The sequence below is a fragment of the Ambystoma mexicanum genome, chromosome 2p (assembly GCF_040938575.1).
Source record: "Ambystoma mexicanum isolate Mex_15411 chromosome 2p, UKY_AmexF1_1, whole genome shotgun sequence".
NCBI lineage: Eukaryota > Metazoa > Chordata > Amphibia > Caudata > Ambystomatidae > Ambystoma > Ambystoma mexicanum.
Window position 1 is genome coordinate 51,825,385 of NC_090923.1, and position 24,104 is coordinate 51,849,488.

At 45.9% G+C, this 24,104-nt stretch overlaps 1 long non-coding RNA gene across 2 annotated transcripts in view; it reads right to left on the minus strand.

Moving 5' to 3' along the window:
• The window catches only part of LOC138566192 (uncharacterized), a 311,663-nt gene that overhangs the window by 129,728 nt on the left and 157,831 nt on the right, over window positions 1–24,104 (minus strand). For both annotated transcript variants that reach the window (XR_011301864.1, XR_011301863.1), the window contains exon 3: window positions 12,333–12,462. This is a non-coding gene — a long non-coding RNA (uncharacterized lncRNA). The remainder of the gene's footprint in view (window positions 1–12,332; window positions 12,463–24,104) is intronic.

A 24,104-nucleotide genomic window follows, 5' to 3' on the forward strand; every position in this document is an offset into this window, starting at 1 on the left:
GGCTGAACGGTATGGGTACTGTTATGCGACCGCTCGGTCTGCCTCCTCGAGGCCGCGCTACCCTTCCCTAGCTTCCAGCTACTTCTCCGGTCTTCTTCACAGCACCTCAGCAAGGAGTTCTGCCACCTTTCTCCAGGCTCAGGAAACTGACTGCTTTCTGCTGCTGTTTCTTCTCTGCATCTCCTTTGGATCTCCCAGGCTTGACCATCCTTCGTGCTGGTTGGCTGTACCTCTTCCTGCCTCCTTCTCTGGAGTCCCTTGTCGGTTTTTAGTTGCTCCACAAGACTCCACTGAACACTTTGCCATGGAAAACTAGAGCGATTGCTCCTGTTCCACTGAGCACTCTTCATGCTTCTGCACCTCCTCCTCGTCCCAGTACTTGACCTATACATCTCTCTTGGGTAGCTCACAATCTTCTTCATCTCAGTAGGTATCTGACTTACAGACTGACACGGATGGATGGGAGTAGTAGGTAGGTTATTGGGGTGCCTAGAGTATGGAGGTGTGTAGGGTGTGGATTGAGGGGTATTATACCACATTCTCCTGATATGTTCTCCCTTGTCCTCAAAGGAGATGTCTGCTCCCATGAAATCCTCCCACTGAGTACCGCCTTCAGGGGGACTATTGGGTAGAAGCTTTCACCTCCCTGACCTCAAAGGAAGGGGCTCTCCCTTGGTGAGAAGTGACGAAATCTTGGGATTCGTCACAGGTTTCAAAGGTCATGTGTCCAACTCCTAATGATGTAATTGGCTATACTCGAAACAATTAACTCAAGCATTCATTGCAGCAATTACTTGGTGCACCTTTATTTAAATATTGAAAGAGGAAAGCCTTGTGGCTGATGCGCTATGCCCCCAAAATAAAAGAATTGTTCAAACCGCCCACACTATAATCAGTGTGCTACAACATCCTACACAGGCCAAATATTTCTTGGTACAAAATCTTTTTTAATGGTATGACGCCGACACGTGTTTCGACCTATACATAAAGGTCTTCCTCAAGGATTTAATACCATAAATAATTAATCAAATACAAATTTTACAAAACACAAAAAACCCACTCATCAACAAAAATCATTATATGACATACATTACAGCCCATTGTTTTGACTTAGATATAATCTTTTTTGCACATTTAAAGAATACTGCTTTCATTTCTATGCGCAGCATGTATTTTGTAAACGCGTCATGAACGGCATGATGTGATCACCCAGGAACTTCAAAAGGAATACTTTTCCTAAACACAAACCGCTGCAAGGATTATTTCTACGCGCATATCTCTGCGGCACAGGCCAATAGGCCAGTTGAAGGGGGACAGCCATCAACCCAATGTAAGGGAGGGTGCTCTTATCCATTTTAGATTCACGGTATGCAGGGGGATGATGGGTTGGATTTTGTAGAGTGTGAGCCCTTTAGATACATGGTTTGTGTCATTTTTGCTATGTGTTTTTGAATAGAAAGGATAATGTCAAAATAATGGCTGGGGATGCAGCTGTGTTTGACAGCTCCAAGGCCTCCTGTCAGGTGCCCAGACACTGTTGCACAAGTTGTTGTTTGTTGAGGGGCGCGATGAGGACAAATTCAGTCTTGGTGGGGTTCAGTTTGAGGTAGGCATTTGATACCCATGTTCGGATGATAGTTAGACCTTTACAGAGGTGATTGATGTACTTGGGGCCACTGACCTTAAGGTACAGCTGAGCGTCATCAGCCTACTTATTGATGGCTATGTTAGGGTCATTTAGGAGAGTTCCCAAGGGTCCCATGTATAGAATGTAGATGATTGGGCAGAGGATGAAACCTTGGGGGACCCCACACGTGAGTGGGAGTCGGTTGGATCTGAATGAGCACATGTTTACAGCATGGCGTCTGCCGGATAGATAGATTGTGAACAGCACAGGCATCAGGCATGGCAGCCAAAAGTCATGCCTAATATTGCCAACAGTAAACATCGGGCACAGCCCAAGACTACAGAGCAAATAACCACCCTGCCATAGGACCTGAACCACAAACAGAGGACAGTATGAGCCAATGGAACATCAACACTGACTAGTGGGCCTTATTAAATAATAATTGAATAATAATAATAATAATTTAATAATAGCCCTAGCATGTCTCAGGAGCCTTTAGTGTGAAAGGGAAGTGCTTAGCTGAACAAATGAGTAGGTGTCTCTATTAACATCAGCTGAAAGTAGGGAAGGTGAGCAATTATTCAGTGTATATAATTAGAGGGAGAATGTGAGCATAATACACAGCGATACATCTCTGTTGGAAATGGCTGGAGAATGTGTGTATTACTTGGCTGCGTTCAGTAATGGCGTGGAAACCTGAGGGCACGGTCTAGCAGTGAGCAGAATGTGTGTCTCGCATCGCTGTAGAGCAAAGTGCATGTCCAGTAAACAGAGGGGGAACCTCACAAACTACATCCTGTTGCCAAAAGTATGCCAGCCAGAATAAACACGATCCAGACCACAGGGTGTCGGCTGGCAGACACAAAGGTTGTCTGCAGTGAGGAGGATGAAAGGCATACTGCTATGAAAATAGAGACGACCAGACAACTACTGACAGCTGACAACCACAAAAAAGTGGATATTGTTTAATTGTTTTAATTTACAGTGTCCCGGTTTTCATAAAACCTTACACAATAAAAAACATAAAACAACTACATTTAAATTACATCACAAAGAGAAAAAGTCAAATAGATTCAATACCATTCAGGAAACGAGCCAGTGCAACAATTAAGGAAATGTTTTCTCCCCATATAAGGCATGACCAAAACAGCTCCTTCGAAAAGTCAGATGGAAAACAGTCCACATCCTTGTGAAAGGAAATCTTTCTGACCTTGGATATGGCATTACAGTCCAAGATCCAGTGTCTCAAGCATTCACAATGGAATGGCACCTGCAAAAGCGACATACCAAATGGTCCGCCTCCTCAGTGGCAGTTTTTAGTCCTTTCTTTCGTGTGAAATAAATTTAACCTAAAACGCAAATACAGATGTCAAACCTTATGGGAAGGAAAACATTTAAGATAGACGGGTAGATCGCCCATCATGCGCAGAAACCTGGCATATTCCTGATACAGAGAATACGTATGAAGAGCTTCAATAGTCAATCTCCAATCGTCTCAAAACAATTTGTGTTTTTCCGCATCTGGATTGCCCGATAATTCCAACTACGTTGCACCAATGTGAGCCAACAAATTTTGCATACTCTCTCTAAACAGATTGACGGATCGAACAGAACCATTTATCATGATCTGGTGCAAGTCTTGTAGAGAGAGGTAAACAGAGGATTCAGATACTTGAAATAGATCATCAGTTGTCTCCACTGCTGTCTTGCCTGGAAGGAAATCAGGTTCAATTCATGGCGTATAATATAACCTCATTGGCAATTGACTAAGACAGCCCCAGCAACTTCTTCCAGAGTGAGCCCTGGATAGAGTCCAAATGCGGTCCCAAATCTATACCTGCCATGTCAAGCCCATACAATAATACGTACTCGATCTTACCCAAGTAGTATTTTAGGGCCGGGGGATAGAAAAAGCAGACTATTTCCTTAATATGTGCTTCATGTGGGATGTCAATGGTGACATTTTCTCCTTCAACAGTGCTCTCCGCATGATTACAGAGGAGTTGTTGGTTAAGGTGTAACCCAAATATTGAATTGCTGCCACTCGCTCCATTTTTTCCACCCCCATGGACCGACACATAAGCTTGGGATTTTTCTCCTTGAAGAAGACCACAACCTTGGACTTTGCACCATTAGCCACCACATTATTCATTTCTGTATAGGAATAAAAGATGTCATGTTTCCTTGGTAGATCTAGCAGAGTTCTGTCAAAAATAATGATGCCGTCCACGTAGACTAACCAGTGTAGTCTTAGATGACCCAACTTTACAGGTATCAAGTCACAGGCGGGTCAAAGATCCTCAATATCTCGTAGGTATACATTAAACAGTGTTGGTGCCAGTAAACAACCTTGTCTTAGCCCCAAGGTGACCCGAATGGGCCTGGATACTGCCCCTTGCTTGCTCAATCAGCCTCGTGGCGTAGAAGTTTAATGCATAGCTACATTTAGTTGTAACAGCCTCCACCGAACTTTATTGTACTGTATTGTACTGTAACTTATAGAGCACAAACAAGACCAGAAGGCATCAAGGCGCTAAGAGAGAAGAAGAGAGGCGTCAACCAGAGAAGTTAGAACAAAAGAGTTTAAAGACGTTTGTGAAAAGAGAAAAAATCAGGAATATTGTGAATCTCAGAGGGGAGGGCATTCCATAGTGGAGGGCAGAGCACAGAGAAGGATCTTCCTCCAGCTCGGGTTCGTTGGAATCGTGGAATACTGAGCAGAGATTGGTTGGCCGAACGGAGGACTCTGCTTGGTTTGTATGGTGTAAGTCTGGATTGCAGAATCTCAGCCCCAACATTGTGGGTAGCTCGATAAACGAGGCAGAGAGCCTTAAACTTAATTCGGCTTTTCACAGGGAGCAAATGAAGTTGGCGAAGAAGGTCCTTGGAGGGAGCCAATCTGGGGGCATTCAGGGCAAGGCGGGCCACTGAGTTTTGAAGAATCTGTAGACGTTGAAGCAAAGCTTCTGGTTGGCCAAGATAGATGCCATTACAGTTATCAATTGATCCCATAATGGAGGCTGTAACCATTTTTGATCTAGAGTCAGTTGGGAGGAAAGAAAGAACCTTTTTCAGTACGTTATGGTTTGCAAAGCCAGTTTGACAAACTGTCGAAATGTGGGCTGCTCTGGAGCCAGAGGATATCATTTTAATGCCTAGGCTTTTGACAATTGAGGAAGGTTCCGGGCAGTGGCCAAAGGAGGAAGGACAGTAATCAGAGGTCCAGGATTGTCCTGTACAGGTAGAGCCCAGGAATAAAATCTTGGTTTTATCACTGTTCAGTTTAAGCCAGTTTTTGGCCATCCAGACATCGACTGCCGAAAGACAGTCCTTCAGCTTCTGAGGGGGATCAGTTGCAGGGTCAATAATTCAGAAGAGAATCTGTGTGTCATCGCATAGGAAAGGAAATGTATTCATGACTGGAGATAAATTTGGCCAGAGCCAACATGTACAGATTAAACAAGAGAGGGGAAATGGCCGATCCCTGAGGAACACCACAGTCCAAGGTAGTAGAAGGAGAAGTGAATGGGAGGAGACAAACAATCTGGACTTGATTGGAAAGAAAGGAAGAGAACCACTTCATAGGGATACCAGAAATTCCACCTTCGTGAAGACAGTGGAGAAGCCTGTGATGGTCAATGGTGGCAAAGGCCGCAGAGAGGTCAAGGACAATAAGAGCACCAATCTCTCTGCTGCCCTGAAGTAAAGCAATGTCATCAAGAAGGGCTACCAGGACAGATTCAGTGCCCATTCCGGGGCGAAATCCTGCCTGGAAGGGGTGGAAAAGATGGTTGGTTTCAAGAAAGATAGAAAGTTGGGGAGTGGCAATAGATTCAAGCAGTTCCATGGCAACAGGGAGAAGAGATACAGGTCGCTAGTTTTCCACGGCAGCAGGATCAAGGTGAGATTTCTTCAGTAAGGGGGAAATTGCAGCATGTTTAAGCGAGTCAGGAATATAACCAGTGGAAAAAGTGTGTTGAAGAGCTGCCGTGAATAGAGGGACATGTTTGTGAGAAAGAGTTTGAAGAATGTGGAGTGGAATTGGGTCCGTGGGGGAAGCAGATATGAGCTTAAGTAGGGCAGCAGAAACCATAGCATTCGTCACTGTCATGAAATTAAAAACATCGGAGGAGTTGACAACAGGGTAAAGAATGACATCAAGGGAGTCAGCAAGAATTGGTCTTTCAGTGCATATCCGTTCACGGATGTTACTGATTTTGTCTTTAAAGAAGGACGCAATGCAGTCGCAATGTGCTTGCGTATGCAAAGTAGTAGGGGGGAGCGCGGACAGGAGTGATCAGTTCCTTGGCCACCCGAAATAGCTCTATGGGAGAGCAGTTAGCACTCAAAATACGGTAAGTGAAATGCTGGGCTTTGGCGTTTTTAGAACTCTGGTAGGTGTTGCATGCTTGTACATAAGCCAGTTTGGCAGAGGAGTCTAGAGGCCGTGCCATCTCCATTCGGCTTGTCGACATTTCTGCTTCAACATTTGCAGTTCGGAAGAGTACCAGGGAGCAGAGTTTGGCACAAACAATGGAGAGTCTAGAAGGGGCCAGGGAGTCAGCAGTTGTCACGACCGCTGAGCGCTGGCGGCTGTGGAATAGGTGGAAGCTGGGCCGCCATTAAATTGTGCCGTCACGTTATTTCCCTTACAGCGCTAACGTTCCAGTCTTTTTTCAACATGGCCGCCGCCTACGCGTATTTACTTCCACACGCTAGGCAGCTCGGAGCGTTGCAACTTCGGATTTCCCTCTGTTGCACTCGCTCATTTCCATAGTTCTCTCCTAGGCGGTGCTCCGCCCGTGCTGTCCTATTTCCTTCCAAACTCTTGCTCTCTTTCCCCTTGCTCTTTCTTCTCCCAGTCTTTCCAGTTCCCCCCCCGGGTGTTTTACACCGGTCCGTTCCTTTTCCCTGCGGTCTCTCGCGCTGCTCCTTTCTCTACGGAGCCATCCTATCTTGTTACGCTCTCATACTCACCTTACCTTGGATCGCCTGATTTCTTCACCGAGCATTCCTGATTTGGTTCCTGGTTTCCGGAGGGGTTTTTATGCCGTTTGGCTTTTCCCCTCACTCCGTCTTTTAGTCCGTCGCGGAGGGGGGTCACCGTGCCTCCTGTGTGGAGCCGCGGTGGCTTCCTTTCGAGGCCGACCTTACCTTCTCCAGAAGAAAAGGCATCCCGCTCTACACACCAGAAGTAAGAAGCTAAACTACTCTTCAAGCTCAGGTGAGGAGGAAAGGGAACGGGGGAACGAGTCGAGTTGTACTGATGAGGAAGACATTACCGATCAACCTAAAGAGGTGGTGAGCCTGCCAGCCCTTTGTGATAGCTTGCAACGCCACAATATTGAGATGGCAACCCCACAACAACTCCAGGAACTCGTCGCAGCAGTACAGAGTTTGAGTCAGGAGGTTCAGACTTTGAAAACAGACAATGCCGCCCTTCAACAAAGGGTTGCTGCTCGAGAACAGCTCACAGCGGATCTCCCCCCCCTACCCCTGGTATCAGGCAAATTTGATGGCACCGAGAGGAAAGTAAAGGAATTCCTTGATGCTTGTAATATACACTTTGCTTTCAGAAAGGCACCTTTTCCACAGACCATACCAAGGTAGGGTTCATGATAACCCATATGACGGGAAATGCCTTAGCATGGGCCACCCCTTTGGTATCTCGATCAGACCCGGTGTTACAGGATTATACAGCCTTCAAGGACCTTCTCAAACAGACTTTCCTTCATACGGAAACAGCCTTTGTAGCCAGCGAAGACCTCCTTGACGTGTGTCAAGGGAATTCCGACCTACTTTCCTATCTGTCCTCTTTCAAAAAGATAGCAGCTGAGACTGGTTGGCAGGAAGAAGCACAGTATACCATATTCCGGAGGGGTTTGCGGGAGGACTTAAAAGACGAACTAGCCAGAATTCCCCGCCCGGAATCTTTCTCCGATCTCATTAAGGCGGTAATAAGGATCGATTATCGCATGACCGAAAGAAAAGAAGAGAAGGCGAGAAGGCAATCTGTGTCTCTACTGTGGTTCGGCCACTCATCTTCTGAGAGACTGTCCTGACGTACCCCCGAGAAGGCCGGGAAACGAGCGCCCTCGGTAGTCGGTGGGACAGACTATCGAGGGGCGTCAGTTGGTTCCTATGCTACGCTCTCAGTGACCCCTGCCAAGACCTCCGAAGACCATCGATTGATGGTAATTGCCGTCCAACTCCGGTTTAGAGGACAGAACATAGAGACACAAGCCCTACTTGACTGTGGAGCTGCCGGGAATTTCCTAGACACCTTGTGGGCAGACAAGGTAGGTCTTCTCAGAGTTCCAAAGAAGGAAGATCAGAAGGTAGAAGGGGTAGATGGCACTCCTTTATGCTCCGGGCTCATTACCCACACCACCGAGGAAGTACAAGTATCTATCCAACAACATTCTGAGTTTTTGAAGTTCGATATCATTAGGGCCGCCCATTTCCCTGTTATATTGGGGATTGGTTGGCTCCGCAAACACAATCCAACAATAAATTGGACAGACAACCTGCTGAGTTTCCACTCTTCCTTTTGTCAAGAAAGGTGTTTGCCGGGACCTATGTTTGAGGAAGTCAAGACGATATGTGCTACTGAGAGTAGCTCCATCCACAATATACCCAGGATATTTGAGGAATTTGCTGATATTTTTAAGGAACAACAACCTTCGGTACTCCCCCCTCATCGACCGGAAGATTGTAATATTGACCTCATACCACAGGCCTTGGTTCCTTTCGGAAGAATGTACCCCCTTTCTATGTCTGAAAAGGCAGTTCTCTGGAGCTATTTGGATGACAATCTTGCTAACGGATTAATACGACCCTCGAGATCCCCAGCAGGGGCTTCCTTATTTTTCATACCCAAGAGAGACTCCAAGGAGTTGAGACCTTGTATCGATTACAGGGGTCTAAATCAAGTAACGATCAAGGACAGATACCCGATGCCCATAATCTCGGAGATACTTGAAGCCATTCAGGGATCGGTATTGTTTACTAAGCTCGATCTTCGGAACGCATACCATTTGCTTCGGGTGAAATCCGGTGATGAATGGAAGACTGCTTTCCGCACTCCCTACGGGCTTTTTGAGTACCGAGTGATGCCATTCGGACTAGTAAATGCTCCTTCTATATTCCAGAGGTTTATGGATCGCATATTTTCCGATCTGTTGGGGATCAACACAGTTGTATACCTTGATGATATCCTGATATTTTCCCGGAAGAAGGAAGAACATTCTTCCCAGGTATTGGAGGTGTTACACCGACTCCGATTACATCACCTCTTGGTCAAACCAGAGAAATGTGCTTTCGCTCAATCATCCATGCCTTACTTGGGTTTTATACTCTCTGAAGTGGGGATAACCATGGATCCCGAGAAGGTAGAAGCCATTCTCTCATGGCCATCTCCTTCATCTGTCAAGGACGTCCAGAGGTTTTTAGGTCTGGCAAACTTTTACCGGAAATTCCTCCCGGGGTTTTCAAGGCTCACCTTGCCCATCACTTCTCTCCTTAAGAAATCCTCTAAACCCTTTCTCTGGAATAAAGAGGCTGAAGACAGTTTTGCTAGTCTCAAAGGAAGATTCTGCACGGCTCCCATTCTTCGCCAACCAGACCAACTGAAACCTTTCATAATGGAGACCGACGCTTCTGCTGCTGCAGTAGGGGCAGTTCTTCTCCAAGTCAACCGCGACATGGAACACCCAATAGCCTATTTCTCTAAGACCTTGACAAACAGTCAACAAAACTATTCTGTCATCGAAAAAGAGCTACTGGCTATGAAATTGGCTTGTCTGGAATGGAGGCACTTGCTTCAAGGAAGTGTGCACCCATTTCAGATACGTACCGATCACAAAAATCTGCAGATTTTGAGGCAACAGGAATGCTATAACACTCGACAAGCCAGGTGGGCACACTTTTTTGCTCAGTTTCATTTCACCATCACGTATATTCCGGGATCTCAGAACCAAGTCGCTGACGCGTTGTCCCGAAGAAATGAAGTCAACAAGCCATATCAGAAAGAACTCATGTTTCCTCGAACTAAGATCGTCCTGGTTGTGTCGTCTTTTCTAGAAGAAGTTAGGGGGGCCTATACTTCTTTAGAAGGTCCCGCTCCTACTCTAGGAAAGTTACCTGTCGAGGAAAAAGATGGATTGTATTTCAACCAAGGAAGACTAATTCTACCTACACACGACCTCCATGTACAAGCTCTTAGGTGGTGCCACGACTCGAAGGTTGCGGGTCATCGAGGTCTTCGTGGTACGCTAGAACTACTCCAAAGAACCTTCGTTTGGCCAAATATGAGGGCAGACACTCAGGCTTATATTCGAACATGCTTGACTTGTTTACGTAACAAGAATTCCACCCAGAAACCGTTGGGGTTACTTCAACCCAGCCCGATCCCTCCAGGTCCTTGGATTAACATTTCTACGGACTTCATCGTCGACATACCTAAATCCCAAGGTTGTACATGCATCATGGTAACTGTCGATACCTATTCCAAATTGGCGCATTTCTCCCCATTGTCCGGCATACCTTCTGCTTCGCACACTGCTGAAGTCTTTCTTAAGGACATATTCAGATTGCATGGTCTCCCTCAAAAGATTGTAACCGACCGTGGCAGCCAGTACACCTCTAAGTTTTGGTCAGATTTGTGCAAATTGTTGGGGATTGAGAGGGCTCTTTCTTCTGGATTCCATCCTCAGAACAATGGCCAAACCGAGAGGCTGAACGGAACCCTAGAACAATATCTGAGGTGTTTCGTAAATCAGTCACAAGACAATTGGGTTTCTCTTCTCCCAACTGCCGAATTCACGTACAACAATGCGATTCATGCGTCTTTAGGTATGAGTCCTTTTTATTGTACTTATGGATATCACCCCAGATCTATAATACCCACCTTCTGGAAAGATACCTCTATCCCATCAATTGAATCCGGTTTGGCGCAGCGGCGAGGAGCTCACATATCCGCCGAACAGAGTCTAAAGAAGGCAAGCATTCAATACAAGGACCAAGCAGATCGCCACCGGAGACAGGTGCCGATGTGGGACAAAGGCTCAAAGGTTATGCTGTCTACCAAGTTTCTACCCCGTTGGGTCAGACCTTCCAAGTTGTCCCCCCGGTATATCGGACCTTTCGACATCCTGACCAAGATCAACCCAGTGGCTTACCGCCTCAAGTTACCTAAGTCGCTCAGTCGTGTTCACCCGACTTTTCACTCCTCACAACTTCGCTCCTATGTGGCTGATGAGAGAAGGCAGAAAGCTCCCAGACTTCACGTTCCACCCGACCCTAACTCTGAGGAATACGAAGTCTCCCACATCAGTGATTCCCGTTACCATAAGGGTCGCCTGGAATACCTTATCCATTGGAAAGGCTTCCCTTCATCCGAGGATTCCTGGGAGCCCCGATCTTATGTTAACGCACCCCGTTTGTTACGCAGGTTCCACAACCTGCATCCCGGCAAGCCCGGGGGGTGTCGCCCTAAAGGGGGGCATACTGTCACGACCGCTGAGCGCTGGCGGCTGTGGAATAGGTGGAAGCTGGGCCGCCATTAAATTGTGCCGTCACGTTATTTCCCTTACAGCGCTAACGTTCCAGTCTTTTTTCAACATGGTGGCCGCCTACGCGTATTTACTTCCACACGCTAGGCAGCTCGGCGCGTTGCAACTTCGGATTTCCCTCTGTTGCGCTCGCTCATTTCCATAGTTCTCTCCTAGGCGGTGCTCCGCCCGTGCTGTCCTATTTCCTTCCAAACTCTTGCTCTCTTTCCCCTTGCTCTTTCTTCTCCCAGTCTTTCCAGTTCCCCCCCCCGGGTGTTTTACAGCGGTCCGTTCCTTTTCCCTGCGGTCTCTCGCGCTGCTCCTTTCTCTACGGAGCCATCCTATCTTGTTACGCTCTCATACTCACCTTACCTTGGATCGCCTGATTTCTTCACCGAGCATTCCTGATTTGGTTCCTGGTTTCCGGAGGGGTTTTTATGCCGTTTGGCTTTTCCCCTCACTCCGTCTTTTAGTCCGTCGCGGAGGGGGGTCAACGTGCCTCCTGTGTGGAGCCGCGGTGGCTTCCTTTCGAGGCCGACCTTACCTTCTCCAGAAGAAAAGGCATCCCGCTCTACACACCAGAAGTAAGAAGCTAAACTACTCTTCAAGCTCAGGTGAGGAGGAAAGGGAACGGGGGAACGAGTCGAGTTGTACTGATGAGGAAGACATTACCGATCAACCTAAAGAGGTGGTGAGCCTGCCAGCCCTTTGTGATAGCAGTAGACTGCAAGGCCTGAATCAGGGAATCACAAGGATTTGTTTCCATGATTAGGCCTTAAGCCTCAAGAGTGTGTCCCACAGCCGACTACGCCCAACACAATTGAACGCATAGGAAAGGTCCAGTGATGCCATGTAGGTGTTACCCCCTTGGGAGGCTTTTACATGAAGAAATAGGTGTTTCAGTAGTGTAGCGTTAAGGGGCTATTAAGCAGCAACGAGGAGCAGTGCCTGATATCCCTGAACTACCAAATCCCTCTGCAGAGTCGTCAGGATTGGAATACGAGAACAGAGCCTGAAGAAGGCCCGAGAGGAGAGTCCTTGGTTGGACAGGGCCTGTCTTTAGGACCTATCAGGGGAGGGAGGAACCTGACCCCTGTCCTCATTCGAGGTGCCATGGTGGCTGGCTACAGTTTCACTCCCAACCCCCTCCTTACCTGCCGAGAATTTGGCAGAACTCACGCAGCAACAGCACGGCAGAGGAGAGAAGAGGTCAGGAAGCGCGGGCCGTGAGGAACAGCTTGAGGCAGCAAGCGGGACGCCAGTTGCAGCTGCATTGAAGGCCTGCTGGCAGAGAGAGAGAGAAGGGGTCAGTGTCAGCGCAGACAAGGACACCGCTGGAGCAATACAGATTACCCAGACTATAATAGTGCAGGGAGTCCTGATTCTATTAAAGACACAAAGGTGGCATGCTTTCTTTCATAACTAAAACTCTTCAGCAGCATATAAAAGTAGCACTTGAACTACAACTCTCAAGTAAAGGTGACCTTTTTTGTAGTTCTATTCTGAGCCTGCATGCGGACACTCTATAAGTCCCTGCTCTCTCTGTGTCTTCCCACTTTCTTGATGATCTCACATTCTCTCTCTTCCCTTCCTTGAACCGAACCTGTACTGAACTTCGAACCCTTTCAACTGCTAAACTAACTTGCACGTTGAACTGTATCCATAAACATATCCCGCGCCCTGCCTGTCAGGTGCTTTGCTTCTGCTCGGCCCCTGAATCCAATCAGAAGGATACATAGAGGGCAGGTTCCGATTTACAAAGCTTTCAAACATAGCAATACTTTGTACAATTCTGAAGACTGGGAGGGTTAATGCTCACCTCCGTGTCTTTAAAAGAATCAAGACTCCTTGCACTATTCATGTCTGGGTAATCTTTATTCTATGCAAGACCGGAGGCGAGCATTATGCTAGTGCAATGCTTCTCTGTCACCATAGTTGCCACTCCAGCGATCAGTTTAAAATAAAATCTCTTAAAAGACATATCACTCGACTAGCCTGTGACCATTACAATATCTTCTGATCTTACTCCCATTTCAAAGGCCTTAGAAGCCGAAGCGCCCCTGGCAGAATGCGCACCAAACCGAGATACATCTATCCCTGATTCAGCCATGACACATCTGACCCATCAGGCAATTGTTGGGGTAGATGCTGGCGCAAGCTGCGCGTGCTTAGAGGTAAGCAACTGTTTCACATTCGCCGACCAATGCGCTTCAGTCATTCTCTCATAGACTCTCAGGCTGATTTCCATGCACAATTTAGGACTATCCATGAAATAAGGATAAGATATTGGGGTCATTAGGGTTTCCCGGTACCCCACCGGTAATTCCGGTGGGATACCGGCAAACGGACCTACCATTGCCGGCGCCTGATATCCTGGTACTACCAGGATATTACAGGTGCCGGCAACGGCATTCATTCCCCATTCCACTGAGTGCCATAGGACACTATGGAGGTAATTGCCGGTATACGGAAATACCAGCACTTTATTTATGGACCGGTATACTCCTAACGAGGGCCATTGTCTTGCATGCACTTTTTGTACGTCTAGTCACTTTGAAGGTCAATCCCTCTGGCAAGAACATCTTTTGTGAGATATCCAGCACTCTCACATCCGAAACTATCTCACATGATACCAGGCATAACAACATAGCTAGTTTATCTGAAATGTGTTTCATACATAAATCCTCATTATTCAGCCAGTCTTCTTACTTCCTTAGAACTAAATTGACATCCAAAAGGGCTGCGTATCTAGGCCCTGGTGGGCTGGTAAATCCTACCCTTTTTAGCAACTTACAGACCGCTGGGTGTTCCCCTATGGCGTGTTCTTCCCACAGCTCACGTCCCTCGGAACTCGACAATTTATAGACGTCTACAGTTCTAAACACCTTACCTTCTTGCGCAAGTTGTATGAGAAAATTGAACACCTCTACCACAGGTGCCGAAAGGGTACAAATGTTTTGCTCCGAGCACCATCTGTTCCATACCTCTTAGCCTGCCTGGTAACTTCTCACTGTGCTAGATGCTCACAATTCTGCAATGAGCCCAAAGCCACCTTTGGATTTCCTGCCAGTCCCCATCAAGCTAGAAGTTCCAGTGAACCTGGAGCCACCTGCGGATGCACCTCCCCTATCATCCTTATCATAACCTGTGCCGAAATAGAAAGCACTAGTGAATAATCCGCTGCTAACTCCAGCAGGATCAGGAACCAAGCTTGTGTCCTCCACTATGGACCCACTATCACCAATGAGGTGTTCTCTCTCCTTACCTTGCTCAGGGTCCTCGCTATCATCAAGAAGGGTGGAAACGCAGATCACTGTGGTGTCCGCCAAGACTGTAGGAATGCTTCTGCTTCCGGGTCCGGTCTCCAGCTGAAGAGCCATGGTAACTGTGTGTTGATCATCGAGGCAAAGAGATCTATTTATCTTCTCTATCTCCCGGATAATCTTCATGTCCATCCACCAGTCGCTGGAAACCATCAAGTAGCGTGAGTTCCAGTCAGCCACCACATTGTCCGTTTCCGCCAGGTACTCTGCTGTCATCGATATACGTTCTAGACAATAGTACCAACCATCATTTGCCATTTCCTCAAATTTCTTGGACCTGGTCCCTCTTAGGTGGTTTTCTGTTTCCAGACCACCAAGGCATTGTCCATTCTGTGCACCACATGGAACCCTACTTGGTCCCTTCACAGAGAGCGGATAGCAGTGAACCCGGCCAGGAGTTCCAGGCAGTTTATGTGTCGGCCCAACTTGCGTTCTGTCCAACGGCCTCCTTTTGTCATCTCGCTGTACCTGGCTCTCCAGCCTGATGGCATCCGACTCCAGGAGGACATATGTCATTTGTCCAAAAATGGTCCCGGCCCCTTCACACCTCCATGTGCTTCAGTCACCAGTTCAGCTGCGTCTTCACTTCAGCGTCTATTTCCATGAGGTGGTGGTATGCTCGCCCTTTCTGAAGATGTCTAATCTTGATTCTGTGCCGCGCCCTGTAATGCAAGGGCCTAGGCAAGATTGTTTAGATGGATGCTGCTAATAATCCTACGATCCGCAGCAGCTCTCTGTGCATCTTGCTCTACACGCTCCTACGTGCCTTCTTTATTCCCTTTACCTTCAGGCTGGGTAGTTCCAGTGTCAGCTTCTGAGTGTCCACTACGATCCCCAGGAACTCCAATCACTGAACTGGCTTCATCTCAGACGTCTGCCACTTGCTCAGAAATCCCAAGCACTGTAGCAGCCTGATAGCTCTGTCAGACTGTTCCCCAACCTTCTCGGCATCCTGCGCCATGATGATCATGTGAACTAGGTAGATGATCAGCCTCATCCCTGACTCCTGGAGTGAGGCTACTACCGGCTACATCAACTTGGTGAAACACCATGGTGCTGATGATAGCGCAAATGGAAGGCAAGTGAACTGCCAGGCGCTCCCCTGCCAGATGAACTGCAGGTACCTCCTGTGGCTTTACTCCACGGGTATCGTTGGGTAAGTGTCTTTCAGGTCTAGCCTAGCGAGTCAGTCCCCCCTCTCTTAGTATGTCTCTTAACAGGTGGATCCCATCCATCTTAAAATGTCTGTAGGTAATCTATTTGTTGAGTTCCTTGAGGTTTATTACCGGCCTTCCCTTCCCTTCCCTTCCCTTCCCTTCCCTTCCCTTCCCTTCCCTTCCCTTCCCTTCCCTTCTCTTCCCTTCCCTCTGCACCAAGAACAGATTGCTTTCAAAGCTGCCTCTGCTTTTGACCGCTGGTACTATCGCTTTCTTGGCTTGAAGATGGCACACCTTCTTGTCCAGTAGCTGAGAATCTGCCTTCGACATTAATATCGTAGTCGGCCTCTTCCGCTGTAGCGGTTCTGCCCAGAATACCAGACGGAACGCCTGTACTGTCCATATTACCCAGGCATCGCTTGATAAGCCTCTCCATTTCTCTATGCATAGCGCAGCTCTGCCCCCTACCATAGGATAAACCTCCTGATTTCTCACTTGAGTTAATGACATCTGCCGGCTCGCTGCTCTCCATCTCGTACTTCTGCTGCCCCTTCTGCAGGATGGGAAGAAAGAGTCTGCTTGCACGCAATCCCAGTATTGAGGTGCTCCTCTGCCTCTTTTCCCTGCCTCTAAGCATATTTACTTCATACCGCCACATTATAGACTTCAGAATGTCTAATCTCTTCTGGAGGGGGTTGATACCTATAAACAGAGTTTTCCTTAGAGTGTGGCTTAGGGCCCTCTGGACACTGCACGATGAGCGTGGCTCTGGATAATCATACCCCTCTGCCTCAAACTAGTCCTCATCCTTTGGAAGGTGCTCCTCTTGCTGAAACCCTTCCATCTTATTTTACATTTATTTATTTTCTTACCTGTGCCCCCCATTACCCACACTTGGGTAATGATGGAGCAAGAAGAGCCATGTGCTACCAAGGAGCAGGCTTCTCAATCCCTCTGCTCAGCTACGCAAGATTGGGATTTCAACTATGTACGAGGGATCATGTAGCGGGTGAGGTAAGAATAACTGCATGAAACGGTAAGTAATGGGGAAAGGGTTTATAAGCTTATTTGAAATATAATGATGAGCAAGTAGGAGGGAAATGCGAGCCCCACTGATCGCCAGCCCATAAACTCGTTTCCCTTCAAACCACTGGCAAAGTTCCATGGCGCCTGTGAAGTTCCATGGCGCCCGCACATGCAACACAGCTGCCTCCCGAAACCTCATCATCTCGTGCTGACGCCCGGTGGAAAATGGATGGAATACTACACATCTCCCTTCCTTTGTCTCTTTAACAAATATAGAAGATCTCTACACAAGATCCTTCATGTAGTGAGGTCTGCGAGTAACTCTTTTTACTTTACTTTACTTTATTGCATTTATATTGTGCAACCATAAACCCATAGGTGTGAGGGCGCAGACAAGACAAAAAGTTCAAGAAACCTGGTAGGTCCGTGAGCAGAAAATCCATGCCCATCTTCACAGGCATGGATTATCTGGAGTAGTTTTTGGCAAGGAAAATTTGACATTCCTTTATCCCTAACAACTCTCCTCACACCACCTGATTCACTGACAAACTCTGCGTTCTCACTGTTTGCATTCTCCTTGCCAACTATATTCTTATCATCCTGTACAACTCGGTCACTACATGGCTTCACCACACACACCCTTTCCATATTCCAAACTCTTCCGTCTTCCACTTGCACTGCATACTTCGATCACTCCTACAGGTTTCGACCACTTACACGGCCCATCTCTCAGGACAGGGGGGAGTTTGATCCTTACAAAACCTCCCACCGCTGGAGATACCACCTTCCTACTATGTGGTAAAAATCTGTCATGGGCTAGTTTATTTCTAAGTTGGGAATTTCTAATGTTCTCACATACAGATCCAAAATCTTTCTCCACATCAGAAATCTTCTCCATCCAAGACAGTACTAATTTGGTGTTCGCCTTCCGTCCTCTACTTAATTCAAATGGGAATAATCCCGTTGTACAATGCGGAGTGAAACAGTGAGCAACAATTTTTTCTCTTACCACCTCCTCCCATTTTAACCCATTCGACAAGGCCCATCGAATGGCATCTTTGAGCACTTTGTTGAACTGCTCAACTACTCCATTCGTCTGAGGGCGATAAATTGCACTCTTTTTGTGCTCAATGGAATTCTTCATACAAGAATTTTCCATTTCCTTCGAGCGAAACTAAGCACCATTGTCAGTCATAATGCTTCTTGGGAATCCTTCTCTCCCACAAATCTCAAACAAAAAGTCAGTAACTGTTTTTGCAGTGATACATGGCTTTATCAATATCACCACCCACCAGGTTAGTAAATCAATTACTACTAGACAAAACTGTTGTTTGCCCTCACTGCATATTGGGCCTAAACATCCATACCCAACTCATCCCAGGGTTTTCTTGGAATTTCTGTCATCACCATTGGATATTTCAAACTCATGCACACCCTATCACTCTCATTGCAAAGGATACAATTACAAATGGATCTTTCGAATTGTAGGTCACATCCTGGCCACCAAAAATCGCTATGTATCCTTTGCTTGGTATTTACGACCCATTGATGGCCCTCGTGACCTAACTCAATAAGTCTCTGACGTAATCCAGATGGCAGGATAAATCTGTCACCTCTCATGGCTCTGCCATTCTCTACATTGAGTCCATCAGCAACTGACCAATACTCCATAAGACCAAGATCTTCAAACCTTGTCTTTTTCAGAGAATCTTGACTTTGAATAAGTTGCTTCAATCGTACCAATACCTGTTCTTTTGCTTCCTCCCATTCCTTTTTTAGTACGGACATGGTCTCTATGCTCAAGACAACTTCTGAGTCATTTTCATTCCCATCACCTGCCTCAGAAACACTGGTAAGGCGTGATAAACAGTCAGCAGCACAATTGTTCACTCCTGGTACATATAGCTCTGTATAATTGAATTCCTGTAGAAGTATCGCCCATTTTCTTATTCGGTTCAAATCCTTTATCCAATCCCTTATTCATAATGACATGAATCAATGGTTTGTGGTCAGTGCGAAATTCCACTTCCACACCCCAAATAAAGCTTCTGAATTTGTCTGCTGCCCATTTGATGGCCAAGATCTCTTTTTCTATGGCAGTATAACATCTTTCAGCACCCTTCAGTAGTCTTGATGCAAAGGCAATCAAAATGTCTTTTCCATCTACTTCTTGGGTAACGACCGCTCCTAAAACTAGATTGCTGGCATCCGTGGTAATTATGGTTTTCCTATCACTCCTGAAACTTTTTAATGCTGGTGCTTTGGTCAACGCTGATTTGATAAGTTTGAATTCCTCTTCACACTCAATGTTCCATTCAAAAGTATTATTTTTCAAGAGTTCACTTAATAGAACAGTGTGTAGTGCAAAATCACGAATGATTTTGAATAGTACTCTGTCATCCCAATGAAAGTGCCTATTTCCTCCTTAGATTTTGATTTGGGAATATTCTTTATGGCATCAGCCAGCTGTTTCTTCGGTCGCATTCCTTCTGCTGAAATTGTGTGTCCAAGATATTCAAATTCAAAACTGTTTATATTGCATTTGTCTTTGCTCAGAGTCATTCCTGCTTCATACAGTTTCTTGCAAACGTATTTCAATCTCTCATCGTGTAATTTCTGGTCATTGGCATGTATTAAGATATCATCTTGAAAGCATATGATGCCCTAGTCTCCTTCAAAAAGCTTATGCATAATCTTCTGGAAAACAGACGCAGTAGACACTAACCCAAAAGGCAACCTTTTGTACTGATATAATCCATCAGGTGTGATGAATTCTGTCATCTTTCTGCAATTCCTGTGTAATTTGACTTGGTGGTAAGCTGAAGTCAAATCTAGAGTGGCAAAAATTTTGATGGACCTATTGTGGAGCCAATCTCTTGGATGTTCGGAAGTGGGTGTCTGTCAGGAACCACACATTTATTAAGTTCACGCATGTCTACACATATCCTCAACTTGCCGGATTTCTTCCTGAGGACAACTAACGGTGAAACCCAATCGCTTGCATCAATACCCTCTATGATCCCTTGATCTTCCAAGGTCTTGATTTCTTTACTTACTTCATCTCTCATGGATAACGGAATTGTGCATACCCACAAAGTCATCCAATTTCATCTCTGAACACCCCTTCCATCACATTGCCGCTGGATCCTTTTGCCGCATTCTCAACCGATAGCACAGATTCATTTGCACTGGCATCTAACTTGACTTTGAGTTTGCTCTGATGGGTCCAACTCAATAGGGGTGTCCTTCCTGCTTTCGTGATATATTTCTTGCCGTTCGCTTTTCTGTCCTTGAACTTTAGTGTGCCCCAGAACCAACCAATGACGTCACTTTTTACTCCTCCATAAACTCTGGGGTTTATATCAGGTTCATGCAAATACTCATATTTGCTTCTGTTCCATAAAGAGTGTATTTAGCACCGGAATCTATCATCATGCGCATGTCAATGCCCTCTACACAAACTGTAGCCTTGGGGAACTTTCCATTTCTTCTTCATTCTCATCACCTGATACTACGAACACACATTCTTCTCCTTCCTCTTCACTGCAATTGTTATCTCCTATCCAATTTGTTGATGTATTTTGAATTCTACAACATCTGGCATAGAGTCCTCTTCCTTTGCATTTAGCGCAAATTATATTCAGAGCAGGGCAATCTGGGTCCTCCGCCCAGTGATCAACACTTATCGCATCTGACACATCTGCCCGTGATTTTCCTTCTCTGGCTATTCCTTTGTCTGCGTGGGCTTCTCCTCCTCAAGTTTGTAGCTTGTTCTCTGAGAGACATCGCATTTCTCCTATCTTCATTCCACACAGGTTTGCGTATTCTTCTGGATGTGCCCCGCCTAGTCACTGCATCGCTCACTTGGGCTACTGATTCATTATTATTACGTGCACTCATTGTCGTGACACTGGGTTTGGGAGCTTCGTGCTTGATTTAAACTGTCTGAACTCTGTTCTCTAGTTCTCTAACGCATTTCTCTGTGTGCTCCACTTCCTTGGCTACACGTAAGACAGTATCTAAAGGCGGATCATCTTCTGACCATAATCTCTCCCTCACTTTACTACTCTTGCACTCCAACATGAACTGATCTCTCAGTCTTTCATCCAATTGCTCATTGAAGTTGCAGGTTCTTGCTAACTTCCTTAATTCTGTTATGCATTGTTCAACACTCTTTGCTTCCTCTTGTACTCTCTTTCCAAATTTATATCGCTCTAAAATGGTGCTTAACTTCTTCTCGTAGTGTTTACTTATCTTCTTGACAGTGCATTCGTATTCACTCAGGTCAGCGCCGTTATTGACAGGAAGATCTGATAAATCATTGAACTTTTCTTGCCCAGCTGGGCTTAGGCAACGTAATAGTAACAATCTTCTTTTTTCTATACTACAATTTTGGCCACAGACAACAACTGCATAGTGCTCAAAAGATTTAACCCACCTCTTCCATGGGTTCACTGGTTCACCAAGCTCTGGTAAGAAAAACATGGGTGGGGGCACACTGTTGAAAGACATGTTTCCCTGGTGTATCTGGGCTGGTAATTATGATAAATTGTGATCCCCTCTAAGGGGATTATTATTAGTAGAAGGCGTTCTGGAATGTGTTGACTGTTAAACGGGAAATCATATTGTGCCTCCTTCTGATTTATATTGGCCTAAGCCTAGTCTCTCTGCGAGGAAAACTGCTTGAAAAGTTCCGATTTTGGATCAACTTCGCCACCATTTTAGAATCATCCGCCATTTTGATTTCTGTTCGTATGTGAATTCTCTGTTCAAAAATGGTGGACTGTGTTTAACTTGCACCCGAGCCTTCCCGACCTTTGAGCTTTGTTAATGGCTAGACTGTCCTAGGGCTGACTGTTTATGCTAGGTAATGCGACCTTGCACCAAGTTTGACTTGTTGTCCTAGGATCGTCTGTATTAACAAACCTAATCCACGAATATACATCGAGGACAATACTATGTAAATGTCGAGCGTGGACACTGGCAGAACTACATTGTAAAGGGATATGTACTAAGGCTCACTGCTAAATCCAGGAATACACTTCGCCATTGTAACTTGTTGGAAACACAAACCTATGTAATCCATGTGCATATTATTGTATGAGCTATATGTGAACTCGGCACGAACGCTAGGCCGCAGATTATTAACCTGTAGAGGGGCTGGACAATATTGTAGGAAATGTATAAAAATGTAAATGTTTAGATGTCCAGCACTCTCCCTCCTCACTCTGACGGGCTGGTACTCATTGCGGGGTGTAGAGAGCCAGATATCTATCTGTATCAGATCTGTGTTTCTTTGTAACTGCGCAGTATTAAAGATCTGTGAATCTTTATAGCCTGTGTTTGGTGTATTACCTTTTGTGGTACTCAGCCTCGATATTTCCTTGCTTTTACAGATGGCGCCTGAATAGGGACCATCAAGATTGATGCCATCTCGTTGAAGTGTTGACGCGGCTATCGGACAGGTATCAGACAGTGAGAAAGGGGGCCCCTTCTTGGATGAGACATGATACCTCAACAGTACTGCACGACCCGATCCCTGGACGGTGAGCCCGCGGTCCAAGACGGCATCTTGACGAGGGTCCATATATCGAGGCGGGCAGTTTTGCCAAAATCACCAACCACGAGGGTCCTTTGTTGTCCTTTGTAATCCGATTGGACCTCCTTTAGTTCTTTGATCAGGTGAGTCGTGACCCGATTCTTAAGTATCCTGATCATTTGATTTGGCGTTATTGTACTCGCGAGCCCAATTATTGATCAGGTAACACCAGGAATCTGATATGCCTGAGAAATTGTCTGCCTGTTTCAGGGCATTATTCCGCAGAGACAGACAATCTTTGGAATTTGGCCGTCCGGCGCCACAGGAGGAGTCGCTGGCATGTACTATGTACTGTAAGCACGGCATTGGTAGTATAGTGTTTAATGATATTTGGCACAGACAAACTAGACATGCTTCCGAACTTCAGTGGCCAATCAATGGTAGCTTTGAGATTCCTCGTATCGAAACTTTAGAGTCTATATTGTTGAAGAAAAAGCGAGACCTGCAGCATTTGAAGTATTACAAAATTGGAAGAAAGAAGCTATGCAGCAGCTTAAAAGTAGAGAGAAACATGCACGCCGACATATGTCCAACGCAGAGAAAGAGTTATTGTATGATCAAAACAAACAATCAGAGTCAGTTAGAAATATGGATAGGGCTTTTCAACTTGGCATTCATAAAATATATCCGTCTAAAGATTTTCATGTGTCTGATGAATTTATTGATAAACTTCTAAATGAACAAAGGCCTGGTGCCACTACGCCACCTCCGTATGTTCCTATTCCTGTTGATTTACCTCTTCCTGCTGTCGTTCCTCCTCCCGTAGTAATTCCTGCTCCTCCTATCATTCCTCCTATTGCCCCTCTTCCTCTGGTTATTGTTATTCCTCCTATCGCTGCTCCTCCACCTGTACCTCTGCCTTTTCCTATTGTTACGGGTCTGGTAGATTTGTCTTCTGCACCAGTGATAGTACCTTTGTTACCGATTGTACAAGATTCTTCTACTCTTTCTCTTCCAAGTGGTTCTGTTCCGCTTGTAGTTGATAAGGGAGCGGAATCAAAGATCGTACCTCGCAGTACTGTGTCTAAAGAGAGAAAGCGTGATTTGACTGCATGGGCTAGACAGTGCATGGAGAAGGGTGAACAATCTGATGTTTTTGCCATACTCTCTAATCTAGAAAGTTTTCCAGAGAAAATATTTTTATCGAAGGACTGGGAATTCATTTATCTGTAATGTGGAACAAACTGAATGATGTGATCTCCCACAAGGGTTGAGGGATTTGAATGTTTTAGCATATTCAAGAGATACTGCGGAGAAAGTATATGAGCACGTCAAGACGGTTTTTGAGTATAGAAGGGAGTTATAAAGGTTACGGAATGAAGAAACTGATGGTGATAGTGTGAGCGTTATTTTTGTAAAGAAACGGTTCCTTCCTCTTTGTAAATCGATGAGTGAGGAAACACGAATTTGCACAAAAGATGCAATTAGATGGATTTCAGACATGTCGATATCTCCCATAGAAGTATATGACACATATAGTCAGTATATGCCAGAAATGCAGAGGAAAGTGATACAGGTTATGGTAGAATACCTACAGGGTGAATGTATAAAAAGAAAGATTTGTTGTCCCGCAGAATTATTGAATATCTATAAGAGAGCTTTTTCGTCTGACACTCCTTCAGCTGCTTCAGCGCTCGATTTAGCTCTGTTGCTCAGTAAGCGTTCGGAGTTTCCTATCTCTCAGTTGCCTATGAGAGAGGTTCCTCCGACATGTGTCCCAAAAGTTGAGGTTCCAACCAATGCCGCAACAGGTACTGCTGCTTACGACATTCCTGCACATTATGTATCACAGTTTGTTCATGTGCCGTTCTCGAATCTCGA